We start from the raw sequence: 15103 nt of genomic DNA on the forward strand, positions 1-15103 counted from the left end.
CATGAAATACTATCAGGTCAAGTGTATTACCCATTTAATTGGTTGTTTCAGTAAAGTTCTGCTTTTTGGCAATTTGGAAATTGATAAATTCCATAGCCTTCAAGTGAGAACTATTGTTAATATGGATGTTCATATTGTCAAAGAGGATTTCTCAGTCATAACTCGTAAGAGTGATGGACATAAGCTGAGAGAATTCAGGAAGAAATACTTAGGATTGCTGAGGTGGTCTGTATAGTGTTAGCATAATCATATCTGGTTCAGGCTTTAGCACAATGGTAAAATGAAAACTGACCTAAATCAACCTCAGTACACTTGAACTGATTGGAGAAAATAGCACCTGTCCAAACCTATCTTTTATCCTGTCTTTCTGACTGAACTTATAGTTTGAAAGATAAGTTTCAACAAGAGTTGTAGTGCCATTATCTTCAGCCAGCTTTCCACAAGAAACAAAAAAATGCAATTTCTTTTCAGAGACAAAATCACTGATTAAAAATATCTTATTTGTGAATGACCTGACATTCAAAAGGGCAATGTTGATATTCATGTCCAACTTTGTAAGGATTAAGGGTTTTATGAATGTGTTAGTCAAGTAACTGAAGTTACAGTGTCTTGCAAAAGTATTCATCCCCCTTGGTGTTTGTCCTGTTCTGTCACATTACAAGCAGGAATGAAAATGGATGATTGGGAGGTTAGCACCATTTGATTTACACAAAATGCCTACAACTTTAAAGGTGAAAATTGTTGTTTTATTGTGACACAAACAATAATTAAGATGAAAACACAGAAATCTGGAGTGTGCATAAGTATTCACCCCCAAAGTCAATACTTTGTAGAGCCACTTTTTGCTGCAATTACAGCTGCAAGTCTCTTGGGGTATGTCTCTATTAGCTTAGCACATCTAGCCACTGGGATTTTTGCCCATTCCTCAAGGCAAAACTGCTCCAACTCCTTCAAGTTAGATGTGTTGTGTTGGTGTACAGCAATCTTCAAGTAATGCCACAGATTCTCAATTGGACTGAGGTCTGGGCTTTGATTAGGTCATTCCAAGACATTTAAATGTTTCCCTTTAAACCACTTGAGTGTAGCTTTAACAGTATGTTTCGGGTCATTGTCCTGCTGGAACGTGAACCTTCATCCCAGTCTCAAACCTCTGACTGACTCAAACAGGTTTTCCTCCAGAATTTCCTATATTTAATGGCATCCATCTTTCCTTCAGTCCTGACCAGATTTCCTGTCCCTGCAGATGAAAAAAAAATCCCTACAGCATGATGCTGCCACCACCATGCTTCACTGTAGGTATGGTGTTCAATGGGTGTTGGGTTTGCGCCACACATGGCATTTCCCATGATAGCCAAAAAGATCAGTTTTAGTCTAATTTGACCAGAGAATCTTCTTCCATGTGTTTGGGGAGTCTGCCACATGCTGTTGGGCAAAATCCAAACATGTTTTCTTAAGGAATTACTTTTTCTCTTACCTTCTCTTGTCAGGTTTGTAGTGGTGCCATATTCTTTCCATTTTGCTATAATGGATTTCATGGTGGGGCGGCACAGTGGTGTAGTGGTTAGCACTATCGCCTCACAGCAAGAAGGTTCTGGGTTCGAGCCCAGTGGCCAATGGGGGCCTTTCTATATGGAGTTTGCATGTTCTCCCTGTGTCTGCGTGGGTTTCCTCTGGGTACTCTGGTTTCCCCCACAGTCCAAAGACATTCAGGTTAGGCTAGTTGGGGGCTCAAAATTGACCATAGGTGTAAATGGTTCTTTGTGTCTATGTGTCAGCCCTGTGATGACCTGGTGACTTGTCCAGTGTGTACCCTACCTCTCACCTGCAGTCAGCTGGCATAGGCTCCAGCTTGCCTGCGACCCTGAACAGGATAAGTGGTTATGGATGATGGATGGTTGGATGGATTTCATGGTGTTCCCTGGGATATTCAATGTTTAGGATATTTTTTTTTAACCAACCCTGATCTATACTTCTCCACAACTTTTTCCCCCAGGCTGTCAGACTTATTTAGTCTAAAGTTTACCCCTCTGCTCAATTCAATAGATGATGATCTCCAGCGATGGATGAACCTTCCACTATCCATCATGGGCAGGATATCAGTCGTCAAAATGTCAATATTACCCAAAATAAATTATTTATTCTCAATGATTCCAACACAGCCCTCCCCGCTCTGGTTTAAGTCACTAGATTCAACAATTACTAAATTCTACCGGAAAAATAAGACACTGTGGCAGCAGGGGCATGGTCAAGCGCCGGTTTGTGACAGGAGGGTGGAGCCAGGGAAGGTGAGTGGCAGAATCACTACACCTGATGGTAATTAACCTGTGTTTGTGTGTCTTCCCAGTAACCACACCCTATTTAAGGAGACAGAGGGAGAGCAGAGGGAAAGCTCTTCCCTGGACGAGAACACAGAGTGTGTGTGTGTGTGTGTGTGTGTGTGTGTGTGTGTGTGTGTGTTTCTCTACCGTGATTATTGTTAGACTGAAAAGTGTGGCAATAAAGCCTTCTAATTACCTGAATCTCTGTCCTGCCGTCCTCTGTGCTCCACCCACACCTAAGGGACATTCTACAGTGGTGACGAAACCCAGGACAAAGGTGGAGCACCAACCCAGCAGCCCCATGGAATCCTCACCGTTCGCCGACCTGGTCCACGCCCTCGCCACGGCTCAGCAAAGCCAGCACCAGGCGCTCGTCACGCTCCGAAAGGAACAAGAGCGGCGCTTCAAAGCCCTGGTGCTGGCCCAGCAGTTAGATTGCGAGGCGTTCCGGCATCTCCTCGCGTCGGCCGGGTCCACCAGCGCCCCGGCCGCAGGCCCGTCTCCCCTCACTGTCACCAAGATGGGCCCGCAGGACGACCCTGAGGTGTTCCTCACATTGTTTGAACAGGTCGCCGAAGCCTTGGGGTGGCCGATGGAGCAGCGCACGGCGCGCCTCCTCCCCCTCCTGATGGGAGAGGCGCAGCTGGCCGCGCTACAGCTCCCCGCTGACTGCCGGCTGGCCTCCGCAGACCTCCACTGGGCCATCCTCCAGCGCGTGGGGCGCACACCAGAACAACAGCGCCAGCGCTTCTGCGCACTGCGATTGGAGGAAGTCGGCTGGCCGTTCACGTTCGGCCAGCAGCTCTGGGACGCCTGCTGGCGGTGGCTGAGGGCTGACAATCGCAATGCCGAGGGAATCGTCGATCAGGTGGTGCTGGAACAGTTCATCGCCCGCTTACCAGCAGGAACCGTGGAGTGGGTCCAGTGCCACCGCCCGGCGTCGCTGGATCAGGCAGTCGGACTGGCGGAGGATCATTTGGCGGCTGTTCTGGTGGCAGGACAGCCGACGACGTCTTCTCTTCTCTCCTCTTCTCTCTCTCTTTCTCCCCTCCCTTCTGTGTCCCATCCTCGCCCCATTCCCCCACCACAGAGACGGGGGCCGGCTCCACCCCAGCCGGCCCGCCGCACCCGTGGTGCCCTCCCGTTTCTCCCTTCTGTGTCTGTCTCTCCCCCCCCCTCAGGTGGGTGAGCCCCAGAGCACCGGTGCAGAGGGATAGCCCAGGCCGGTTTGCTGGCGCTGCGGGGAGCCGGGCCACCTGCAACAACAGTGCACAGCAATGGAGGTGGGCACGGTGGTACGGATCCCTGATGCACCAGAGGCCGCCCTCAATCGGGCCGGAGCGTATCGCATACCGGTGAGTGTCCAAGGGGCTACATATCAGGCGTTGGTGGATTCTGGTTGCAATCAGACCTCGATCCGCCAAAGCCTGGTGCAAGACGAGGCATTGGGGGGAGCACAGGGGGTGAAGGTGTTGTGTGTGCACAGGGATGTTCACAGCTACCCTTTGGTGTTGGTCCACATATTTTTCAGAGGGGAAAAATCTATAGTGAAGGCGGCGGTTAATCCTCACCTTACCCACTCTTTAATTTTGGGGACTGATTGGCCGGGATTTCGGGGGTTAATGACGCGCCTAGTAAAGAGTGGGTCCTGCCATTTGACAGGGGGAGGTCCCGGTGTCGCTTTGGCTGGAGCTGCTGTCACAGAGCCGTCTACGTCATCTCCGCGACAGAGTGAGGAGCCGCCGGCTCCTCCTCTTTCTGTTGGGGAATCCCTCGTGGATTTCCCATTAGAACAATCGCGAGACGAGACTCTGCAGCATGCGTTTGACCAAGTGAGAGTAATCGATGGTCAAACTCTCCAGCCGAACGCCACCCCGTCCTTCCCCTATTTCTCTATTATGAAGGATAGATTATACCGAGTGACACAGGACACTCAGACGAAAGAGCGAGTCACACAGCTTTTAATTCCAAAGAGCCGCCGGGAATTGGTATTCCAGGCGGCTCACTTTAATCCCATGGCTGGACACTTAGGGCAGGATAAGACACTAACCCGAATAATGACCCGATTCTATTGGCCGGGGATTCGCGGCGATGTCCGTAGGTGGTGTACGGCATGCCGCGAATGCCAATTAGTAAATCCAGTGGCCATTCCAAAAGCGCCTTTGCGCCCTCTACCTCTAATCGAGACCCCGTTCGAAAGAATTGGGATGGATCTCGTTGGGCGATTAGATCGGTCAGCATGAGGGTACCGCTTTATATTAGTCCTGGTGGACTATGCAACGCGATACCCGGAAGCAGTGCCTCTGCGCAATATCTCCGCACGCAGTATTGTGGAGGCACTCTTCCGCGTCATCTCCCGAGTTGGAATCCCGAAAGAGATTCTGACTGATCAAGGCACTACATTTATGTCACGGACACTGCGCGAACTGTATGGGTTATTGGGGATTAAGCTGATCCGCACCAGTGTGTATCACCCACAAACGGACGGTTTAGTAGAACGGTTCAACTGCACCCTCAAGAATATTATTAAAAAATTCATAAGTGAGGACGCACGTAATTGGGATAAGTGGCTCGAACCCTTGCTGTTCTCAGTGCGAGAGGTCCCCCAAGCCTCCACGGGGTTCTCCCCGTTCGAATTGTTATATGGGCATAAGCCGCGTGGCATCCTAGACGTGCTGCGGGAAAATTGGGAGGAGGGACCTTCACAAAGCAAAAACGAAATCCAATACGTTATGGACCTGCGCGCAAAACTCCACACTCTAACCGACCTAACTCAGGAGAATTTGCGGCAGGCCCAGGAACGGCAAGCCTGCCTGTACAACAAGGGTACGCGCCTTAGAGAGTTCACTCTGGGAGATAAGGTACTCGTACTGTTGCCCACGTCGAGCTCCAAATTGATCGCCAAGTGGCAAGGACCCTTTGAGGTCACATGGCGAGTCGGGGAAGTCGACTATGAGGTGAGGCGAATGGACAGGGACGGGGCGCTACAGATTTACCACCTCAATCTGCTTAAACTCTGGAACGAGGAGGTCCCCGTGGCGTTTGTGTCGGTAGTTCCGGACAAGGCGGAGCTGTGGCCGGAGGTTCAAAAAGGGACATTGGCATCACTTACCTCTCCGGTCCCCTGTGGAGACCACCTCTCCCCGACCCAACTCACGGAGGTCGCCCAGTTGCAGGACGAGTTTTTGGATGTGTTCTCGCCCCTGCCCGGTCGCACTAACCTCATAGAGCACCACATAGAGACGCCCCCGGGGGTGGTAGTGTGTAGCCGCCCTTACAGGCTACCCGAACACAAAAAAAAAGATGGTTCGGGAAGAACTTCAGACCATGCTCGAAATGGGCATCGTCGAGGAGTCCCACAGTGACTGGAGCAGCCCGGTGGTCTTGGTCCCCAAGGCCGACGGGTCGGTCCGGTTCTGTGTGGACTATAGAAAAGTCAACGCGGTGTCTAAATTCGACGTGTACCCAATGCCTCGTATTGACGAGCTGCTCGATCGACTAGGCACGGCTCGCTTTTATTCGACACTGGATTTGACGAAAGGATATTGGCAGATCCCCTTGACTCCACTATCCCGGGAAAAAATGGCCTTTTCCACTCCGTTCAGCTTACACCAATTCATCACACTTCCTTTTGGGCTGTTTGGGGCGCCTGCTACGTTTCAGCGGCTGATGGACAGGGTCCTCCGGCCCCACCCCACCTTCGCGGCCGCATATCTGGACGATATAATCATTTATAGTAATGACTGGCAGCGGCACTTGCAACATCTGAGGGCCGTCCTTAAGTCGCTGAGGCGGGCGGGTCTCACTGCCAACCCGAAGAAGTGTGCAATTGGGCGGGTGGAAGTACGGTATCTGGGCTTCCACTTGGGCAACGGGCAGGTGTGTCCCCAAATTAATAAGACAGCAGCGATTGCGGCCTGCCCGAGGCCCAAGACCAAAAAGGGGGTGAGACAGTTCCTGGGGCTGGCTGGCTACTATCGTAGGTTTATACCTAATTATTCGGACGTCACCAGCCCGCTGACTGACCTCACTAAAAAGGGGGCACCAGATCCGGTCCAGTGGACGGAGCAGTGCCAGCGGGCTTTCTCTGAGGTAGAGGCTGCACTGTGTGGGGGGCCACTATTACACTCCCCTGACTTTTCTCAACCTTTTCTGTTGCAGACCGACGCGTCGGACAGAGGGCTGGGGGCGGTGTTGTCCCAGGAGGTGGAGGGGGAGGACCGCCCCATCCTGTACATTAGCAGGAAGCTGTCGGTGCATGAGGAGCGCTACAGCACTATTGAAAAAGAATGCCTAGCGATCAAGTGGGCGGTCCTCGCCCTCCGTTACTACTTGCTGGGGCACCCTTTCACCCTCTGTTCGGACCACTCGCCCCTCCAGTGGCTCCACCGCATGAAAGATGCCAACACGCGGATCACCCGTTGGTATCTGGCATTCCAACCCTTCAATTTCAAGGTGGTCCACAGGCTGGGAGCGCAGATGGTCGTGGCGGACTTCCTCTCCCGCCAAGGGGGGGGGGGGAGTCGGCTGCGGGCCGGACGGGCGCCCGGCCTGAGTCGGGCAGTGGGGGTATGTGGCAGCGGGGGTGTGGTCAAGCGCTGGTCTGTGACAGGAGGGCGGAGCCAGGGAAGGTGAGTGGCAGAATCACTACACCTGATGGTAATTAACCTGTGTTTGAGTGTCTTCCCAGTAACCGCGCCCTATTTAAGGAGACAGAGGGAGAGCAGAGGGAACGCTCTTCCCTGGACGAGAACACAGTGTGTGTGTGTGTGTGTGTGTGTGTGTGTGTGTGTGTGTTTCTCTCCTGTGATTATTGTTAGACTGAAAAGTGTGGCAATAAAGCCTTCTAATTACATGAATCTCTGTCCTGCCGTCCTCTGTGCTCCACCCACACCTAAGGGACATTCTACAGACACCAAGAATCAAACTGACCACTCTACAAAAACCTAAAATACTTGGAGGACTAGAGGCTCCACACTTCCAACATTATGCCCTGGCCAACCAGCTTCATTACATATACAAATGGTTACATCCCACCCCCTCAGACAACACCTGGTTAGACATAGAACAAACCATTTGCAAGGATATTCAGATCTCAGACCTTCCTTTCTGTAGTCAGTCAGTTAAAAAACCTTCAAAGCGCTAACAATATCATCCAGTCTGACGGCTTGGTGGAAATTCTATCACATCACTGATTCACCTGTAGCACCATCAAATCGCACCCCGATTTGGAATAACCCCAATTTTTCCTGTCAACAAAAAAACACTCAGTTTTCTCACATGGATAGGCAAGGGCATCACTCAACTTCATCACATCATTCAAGACAAAAATCTGGTTTCTTTCCCTTGTTTGGTCCAGAAGCACAGCATTGAGAGTAAACACTTTTTAGAATACCTACAAATTAAATAATCTATCCAAGCTAAAATTAATATCCAGACAGCGAACCTAGACATCCCCTCACCAATCATGGAGTTGATCAATATTCCTTCCCCCCAAAAAAATATTTCCAAAATATACAAAATTTTATCTCATTTAGAAAAAACTTTAAGCCTACCATATCACAAATGGGAATCAGATTTGTCCATTACTCCCAGTGCCGACTTCTGGACCCAAATCTGTAAAAACATCTACCTCATGACAAAAAATAGCAATCTACAATTAATACAATACAAGGTACTTCACATATTTCACTTCACTGCACAGAAACTGTATAAAATGGGCTTTGACTCGGACTTGTGTTCTCACTGTATGCAAAATATCCCAGACACATACATTCATGCTGTCTGGCATTGCACTCCAATCAACAGGTTTTGGTTAAGCATCACAGAATCACTTTCTACCATTCTTTGCTGTCACATCCCAGCAATCCCTTCCCTATGTATACTTGGTGATACAACCACTATCAATATAAGCACCTCATGCAATAAAATACTGCTAGTAGTGCTGGCTATCGCCAAGAAAACAATCCTCATGAACTGGAAATCAAGGAATACTGTACACATCACTCATTGGAAAAATTTGTTAATGGATTATATATCATTGGACAATATATCCACTCCAAACTTAAACAACACTCAGGATACACCCTCCCCTTGGTCACCCTTCATCACCTTCTTACAGTTATGACCTGACCCTCTGTACCTTGGTCAGTGCTGTGGGGTATTCATGGATTCTGGGCCCCTGCCGCACACTCACCCTTTGCGCACACACACATACCTCTTCCTGGCAATACACAACAGGCCTTATTCTCTTTTAAATGCACTACATATTAGATTGCATACGTCATACATCTACCAATAACCAAGAACAACAAATAGACTAGGGCAAGCGAGGCGTGCATGCAGATGCCTCTGCAGGTGTTTCACTGCACGCCTCGCTTCTTTTAATGCTAACACAATTTAGAGGAGGCATATATCTAGGAGCATGCAGGGTTCTTGTGGCGTGCAGGGGGAAATCTGGGCAGAGACTCACCCTGCGCGCACACTTCTTTTAATGCAATACATTAGAGAAAGCCCACAATATAGCCATTTACATTCTTACATAGGACAAATATGGCGTGTTATCTCAGATCATTATCTCATCTCATTCAAAATATGTATGAGTAATAATATATGCACCTCACCACACTACTGTATTAAACGCACATTCACTACTGCACAGAGCTTTATAAATGATATCCCAGAGTTATCAACTTTGATTGGGTCACTAACAGCCCCTGCAGAACTTGATCAGGCAACTGAATGCTTAGAGTCAATGTTCCGCTATACTTTAGATAATGTAGCTCCTCTTCAAAGGAAAATGGTCAGAGACAAAAAAATCAGCACCCTGGTATAATGATGACACTCGCACTTTAAAACAGACCACTTGAAAATTGGAACGTAAATGGCGTCAAACAAAATTGGTAGTGTTCAAATTAGCGTGGAAGGAGAGCTTCCTGAAGTATAGAAAAGCTCTTAGTGCTGCTAGATCAACATATCTCTCCTCCCTAATACAAGATAACAAAAATAATCCTAGATTCCTATTTAATACTGTTGTAAAATTAACCAGGAATAAGTCCACAATAGACACATGTACACCTGTAGTATGTAGTCGCAACGACTTCATGAATTTTTTTAATGACAAAATTGAGAATATCCGACAAAAAATTCAAACTACTAATTTAAGGTCAGACAATGTAAGTGACCCTCTAGTTAACAATAGAACTATATCAGATCAGCAATTACATTACTCCCCTTAGATAAATTGAATTACTTTCATTAATCTCTGCATCAGAAGCCTCAACTTGTGTACTAGATCCCTTACCAACATGTCTATTCAAACAGATAATACCTGAAGTAACTGAACCACTTCTAAAAATAATAAATTATTCTCTTAGGGTTGGCTATGTGCCCAAATCCTTTAAACTAGCAGTTATCAAACTCCTGATTACAAAACCTGACCTTGATCCCTGTCAGCTGTCCAATTATCCACCAATATCAAACCTCCCCTTTATCTCTAAGATCCTTGAAAAAGCTGTTGCACAGCAGTTATGCTCACATTTACATAGGAATAACATCCATGAAATGTATCAGTCAGGATTTAGACCTCATCATAGCACAGAGACAGCTCTGGTAAAAGTTGTAAATGACCTATTGTTGGCATCTGATCAGGGCTATATGTCTCACTGCTTGTGTTGCTCGAGCTTAGTGCAGCATTTGATACCATTGATCATTTCATTCTTCTGGACAGACTAGAAAATGTTGTGGGAATTAAGGGAATGGCCCTCTCCTCGCTCAGGTCTTATTTAACTGATTGCTATCAGTATGTTGATGTAAATGGTGATTTTTCTAGACATACTGAGGTAGAGTTTGGTGTTCCACAAGGTTCTGTCTTGGGTCCACTGCTTTTTTCTTTATATCTGTTACCCCTGGGTGATATTATTCATAAACATTGTATTAGTTTCCATTCTTATGCTGATGACACACAGTTGCATGTTTCTGCAAAACCTGATGAGAGACACTAGCTTAATAGAATTGAGGAATGTGTGAAGGACATTAGACACTGGATGCTTATTAACTTCCTTCTGCTTAACTCTGACATCACTGAAGTACTTGTACTCAGACCACATGCAGCTAGAAGTAAGTTTTCTGATTACACAGTAACTCTGGATGGCCTTTCTGTTTCTTCACATGCAGCAGTAAAAGACCTCAGAGTGATTATTGACCCCAGTCTTTCATTCGAAACTCACATTGATAACATTACCCGAATAGCTTTCTTTCATCTCAGAAATATTGCTAAGATAAGAAATTTAATGTCACTACATTACGCAGAAAAAAATAGTTTATGCTTTCATTACCTCCAGGTTGGATTATTGTAATGCCTTACTGTCTGGATGTTCCAATAAGTACATAAACAAGCTCCAGTTAGTTCAAAATGCAGCAGCAAGAGTCCTTACTAGAACTAGAAAATATAACCACATCACCCCTGTCTTATCCACACTGCATTGGCTCCAAATCAAATTTCGTATTGATTATAAAATACTACTATTGACCTTTAAAGCACTGAATGGTCTCACACCACAGTACCTGAGTGAACTTCTGGTCCTCTATGACCCGCCACGCCTACTTAGATCAAAAAGTGCAGGCTATCTGCTGGTACCGCATATAGTGAAGGCTACATCAGGGGGCAGAGCCTTTTCTTACAAAGCCCCACACTTATGGAACAGCCTTCCAAGTAATGTTCAGGAATCAGACACAGTCTCAGCATTTAAGTCTAGGCTGAAAACATATCTGTTTAGTCAAGCCTTTTGCAAATGGTCTTTATGAGGTAAAGGAGTAGATCTGGAGAGTCCTCAGACATAGAGTGTTTTGGTAAACTGGGATGTATGCTGTCAGTCCCCCACTCGCTTGCTCACTCGAGTTTGTTGACGGTGTAGTGGCTAGCTGCTTTATGTCCCGGGGCTCCCTCATGCCTGTGTTACCTTCTGGCTCTCCCCTTTTAGTTATGCTGTTATAGATAGTTAACCAGTTTAAATTGGGAAGCTGTGCACACTTGTGCAGCCTGAGCGGTGTGCAGGACTGCGCAAATGTGCGCAGATTCCCGATTTAAACTGTTTTTTTTCTCATCCTTATACTTCCTGTTTCATGGACTGTAACGGATTTGCTTATTTAGTAATTTTAATACAGAATTTACTTTGAAATTATAATCAGACACTCCAATGCCCCCCCTAAAAAAAATCGGATCTGCGCGATTCAGGCGGCATCCGCCAAAAGGCGCGCTGTGAATATATAAAGTTGTATATATCAGACAGCCTTTAAAGTTTGATGAAGTCAGCTTTGGCAGTTTCAGGCTTTGGCAGCCCTGCATAGTCACTTGAAAATGCATCTTTGTCCACTTCGTAGGGGTCAATTCCCCCAATCAAGGCCAGTTTGGCTGCATACCGTTGTCGTGAGATGTCGTCTAATGTATCTATATACTTCTGTTTGCTTGATTTTGCTGACATTGATCTTTATTTTAGAAAACTGACTATATAACTTCATAAATTCGTCCGAGATAACGTAGCCGGTAGTGGCAATGGTCCGTTTTGTTTGCCCTCCAAGATGGCGGCTGGGGGGCGTTCCCCGGAATGCCGTGACGTCAGTGAAAACTATCTATAGTTAGTTTTGCCAGAGACCCTGCTTGTACTCAGAAGAAGAATGCATAAATCATGCAAACACAGGCCAAGAGGTTCAGTTAATGTTCACATCAAACATCTGAATAATCTGAGTGACTGTGTTGCATGGATATTGGTGCTAGGTAGTCTGGTTTGAGTATTTTAGAAACTGTGCATCTCCTGGAATTTTCACACATAACAGTCTCTAAAACTCACACAGAATGATGGGGAAAAATCCAGTGAGTAAAATTCCTTGTTGATGAAAGAGGTTAGAGGAGAATGGTCACACGAGTTCAAGTAGGCAGTAAGTCTGACTAGAATTTCTCTAACCACTCTTTACAACAGTGATGAGCAGAAAAGCATCTCACGATGCACATGTCAAACCTTGAGGCAGATGGTCTACAATGGTAGGTTGGATCCACTACTTTCAGGCAAGAACAAAAATCTTTCACTACAGTGTGCACATGCTCACCAAAACTGAACAGTTGAAGACTGGAAAAAGACCATGTGACATTTTCTATAGCTGAGCCAGCATCACCGTCTAGTTCATATATCTGGCACTGTAGAGATTTTCAGCCAGAACAAGCTATATTTTAGTTGTTTCAGGTGTTATATGTGTTTCAACATTTCATGTAACAGTGTTCTGTAAAGGTTCCATTGTTCTATAGGTGTTACAGTGTTCCATGTTCCTCCAAATATCCATGCATCCATGTCCCACTATTCCACAGGTGCTTCAATATTCCATATTGCAGTAGTCTGAAGGCATCTCATTATCTCCAAAGTGTTCTGTGTTCAGTTGTGACATCTGTTCTGATTTTCCCCTGGTTTGGTTAAGGCTTATTGGACCTTGGCAGTGCAGGTATGGATGTGCTCTGTGTTTTGTTGTGTAACAGGATTAGTGAGAACATGCTGAGTAAAGGTGCTATTTTGAGGATTTACCTGAGATCAGTAGCACTTTAAAACAGTGTTTTGAAAAAAAAAAATGTTTTCACTTGGGGTTTCAGAATCATTCTGAAGAACTCAAATCATTAGTTGTCTTTTGTTTCAGACATGTAAAAGTTTTTTCCTTTGCCTGACATGTTTCGACGGTGTAACTACCGTCTTCATCAGAGGGTCACCCGGATGTTGGTGTGTGATGAGCCTTTATAATCAGCTGATGTTACGGAGGTGTGACCTCCCTGTCAATATTGACAGGTCAGTCACACCTCCCGCTGTCAGTGTTGCCCCCTCAGGACGGTGATCCAGGTGTGGGAGAGCATGTATGCTCCCTCATCCCTGTTTATTGTTCTTGGGCTACGCTTTCTGATTTCTATTGACTCCTTAATCCAACGGTGGTATCTGTTGTTCTCTTGTTGTATGATTTGAGCATTGTCCCAGTCCATTATATTATTTTCCCTTCTGCAATGGTCTGTTATTGCTGATTTGAGGTTCTCTTGCATGGCTTTATCTTTTATTGCTCTTGTTTGTCTCTGTTCTGTTTCTTTTTCACATTCCTTTTTATGTTCCTTTTTTCGTGTACTAAAGCTCCTTCCTGTCTCCCCAATGTAGGTTTTGTTGCATGACTGGCATGGTATTTCATATATGACATTGCATTTATTGTGTTGGTCGATTTTGTCCTTAGGGTGAACTAGTAGCTGTCGTAGTTTTGTGTGTGGTTCCACGGGTGTTTGTATGTTGTGTTTTTTCATGGCTCTTTGGATTTGTTCTGTAACTCCTCTGACATATGGTAGAGTCACTACTGCTTTGCTTTCCTGTTTTTGGGTTGTCTGTTTTCTTCCTTTTTTCGTCCATGTCTTTTCTTTTGTTTTCACTTGTTGTGCGCCTTTGTGTATGGCCCATGGTGGATATTGACATGTGATCAAAGCTTGCCATATGTGTTGTTCTTCTGTTGCGCGTTCTGTGGGATCGGTTATGATTGCTGCACGTTCGTAGAGTGTTCTGACAACTGACAGTTTGTGTGCGATGGGGTGTTCGGACGTCCAGAACAGATATTGATCAGTGTGTCGGTTTTCTGTAGATTGTTATTTTGATGTCTCCGTCGTCTGTGTGGTGAATTTTTATGTCCAAAAATGCTATTGATTTTTCTGTTTCCTCTTTGTGCGTGAATTTTATGTTGCCGGTGTGGTCTATGGAGTTGAGGTGATCAGTCAATTGTTGAGTGCGTCTGACTTTCACTTTCTCCAGGATGTCATCTACATACCTCCTCCATAATGTGGGCCTGCATTCTTCTGGGGCAGATGTAATAGCCTCTCTTTCGAGGTGTTCCATGAAGAAGCCACACATTATGGTGGAGAGTGGGTCCCCCATCGCAAACCCCTCCTTCTGCCTGTATATTGTTCCACGGAACTGGAAGTATGTGGATATGGCAATGAAATTAAGCAGTTGACTGATGTCTTCTACTGATAACTGTGTGCATTTCTTGAGAGTCTTATCTGTTTTGAGGCGCTGTTGTACGATTTGCAGTGTAGTTTCCACCGGGGTTTTTGTGAATAGGGAGACAACGTCGTGTGATATTAAAATTCCGTCCTTCTCCACTTTTATTTTACTGAGTTGTTCTGCTAGTTGTTTTGAGTTTTTGCAATGTTGTTCTGTGTGGCCCAGCAGTGGTTTGATTATCTCCACCAAATAAGAAGACATAATGAATGTAACATATCTATTCTGAAGAACTCTTTCTACTTCCCTCTTTGTCTACCATTTTCTGTAGATCACTCTCATTCTCTGCACAGTTCTGTCTCGGCATCAAGGTATGCAGGAATTTTACAGAGCACTCTGACCTTTCAGAAATTGAATGATTTTTTTTTTCTTGGAAACATTAATTATTCTGTCACATAAGATGCAAATTATTGCAGTCAGAACCCGGACTGAACGGCTACAGCCAGAGACTTTCCTGAAGTTTCAGAGGGAAAACTAAAATATAAAATAGAGTGTAAAGCAAATAAGGGGAGAGACAGAGGTACAGAATCACAACAGTCCAGTTTTTTCACTCTCTCAGAGTGTTTACTCAGCAAAAGTGTGCGTGTCGGGTGAATCATGGCTTGGACAACACAGTCTGACAGACTCCATCTGTCGTTCCTCTCCATCCTTCTCCTCTATCTCACTCTCATAATAAATATATAGCTAGTCTTTTTCTTCTCTCTCTCTCTCTCTCTGTGC

Source organism: Neoarius graeffei, chromosome 6, assembly GCF_027579695.1.
Source record: "Neoarius graeffei isolate fNeoGra1 chromosome 6, fNeoGra1.pri, whole genome shotgun sequence".
Taxonomy (NCBI): domain Eukaryota; kingdom Metazoa; phylum Chordata; class Actinopteri; order Siluriformes; family Ariidae; genus Neoarius; species Neoarius graeffei.